Raw genomic sequence first — 1,977 nt, 5'->3', positions numbered from 1 at the left:
CAACACACAGAAATATATGATTACACAATGTATTATGGATAGGTTAAGTGTGGTCACTACGCTGTGCTGGTTGGACATAATTGACCAGAACTGAAACTGGACCTTATACCTCTGCACTTTCTTCTTTTTTTTTCAAACAGATCTTTATTACTATTTTATGAATAAAATGTTAACAAAATTAAAGCTAAATTTCAGTCAGCCACCTAAATGAAATACATATACTACTGTGATTTTGTATTTCTGTCTACTCATGAGATCTACACAACCCCATCACACAGAAGACCAAGCCAAATGTCACTACTTTCTCTATTACAGTGGTGTTATCCCACCATGAAAGAACATCAGCAGACACATAAAATCATCTCTCTGCTCACTCTGCTCTCTTCTATCAACATGTTCCTTGTCAACACATTTGCATGTAGTGCTGCCCCTCTATCTCCGAATCTGAATGCTGCTATACAGAGGAGTGCAAGACACATATTAAGACAGATATTAAGTCAAATTCAGGTACTTACACTTGCTGCATTTAGAAAAATACATGTAATAATGCATTCATGAATATAGAGCTGCATTAGTTTGTGTCTTTTATATCTGCCTGGAGCTCAGCTTTAGGTTGAAAAAGGCAGATATATGATAAAACATAAGATCTAAAACGTAATGGAACTGCAAATAAAGATCAAGAAACAGTATATACTCTGGATACTTGTCTTTCATTTTTAAGATAAACCACCCAATGGAAAGTGTAAAGATACCTGCAAATATGAGATGACTGTTATCCAATCTAACAGATTACAGTCAGATGGGGATACAATTGGTTGCAACCTCTGCTGATACACCCCTGGTCAACTAAAATGGCAAATGCTATTGCTTCTGTAGAATGAGGTTAACACCTGTCTGTTCAGTGCATACAAGAGAACCCCAGAGGGCCTGTCAGGGACGTAGCAGAGGGAGAAAGAACAAGCTTGAGAGAAAAACCCAGCAAGTAGGGAGACCTCTCGCCTGGCCTCTGAGAGAACATAATGCTGATCCTATAACACCTACACAGCCTCAGTGGTGAGAGTGCTCTTGGCCACCTGTATTTGTGTTAACCTCGCTTGCTGGCAGAGTTGGAACTTTACTGCCATTAGGAGACTATGGCTAGGATGCTTTGGGGAGTTCTCTTTACATTACAAATACTCTCAGTGAGTGAAAGCTATGAGAGTTTAAGGATCCCACCACTGGCAGACTACTCTTTTGTTCCTCCACTGGCCAGTAGTTTAGTTTGGGCCTATGAACATTAGCTAGACCTCAATACAATTGGAGTCAGTATAGTCATTATTATTTGTTTTACTTTTATGTAGGGATTATATAGCATGGTATTTATGATTACATCCACAACTTATTGATCAAATGAACGTAAAGTGAGCTATAGATATAATACTTTTTAGCAGGGGTTCTCTGAGCCCTATGTGTATTTTGCTATCTTTTATCATAGATTTATCTTCAGAAGAAGTTCAGGCAACAGTTTTTTAATACCTCAGGCTTAAGTTTTGATGACCCCACTATAGCCTCCTTTACATGTTCTTAGCTCACAAGAGGGGAATCTGGCATGGAGAACTTTTGCTGCAGCTCTTGCTCTAAGGTTTGATGTCTTATGTGTTGAGAGATGGCCATTTGTTTTAGCGAGTAGGTGTACCTAATAATGTGGCTGCTGAGTGTACAGAGTATACTGTATATATATATATATAGAGGGCTCAAAATTTCCGCTCGCATTTGGCGAGTGGAAATTCAGTCAGGCATGCAAACACGGATCGCGTACCTGACTATGAGAGCAGCCGCTCCTTGCTGTCCTGTCCTGGCTCCGTTACTTTCGATCGATCACCGGAGCTCTGACAGTTCCGAGCCCCGTTCGAAAGGATGGATTAGTAAGGTCTGCAGACCTTACTGAAGAGAACGGGGCTCGGAACTGCAGAGCTCCGGCCGAAAAGGAACGGAGCC

The sequence above is a fragment of the Nanorana parkeri genome, unplaced genomic scaffold (genome assembly GCF_000935625.1).
Source record: "Nanorana parkeri isolate BGI_ZX_2015 unplaced genomic scaffold, ASM93562v1 scaffold89, whole genome shotgun sequence".
NCBI classification, from domain to species: domain Eukaryota; kingdom Metazoa; phylum Chordata; class Amphibia; order Anura; family Dicroglossidae; genus Nanorana; species Nanorana parkeri.
Note: the sequence above shows the minus strand (reverse complement) of the source record.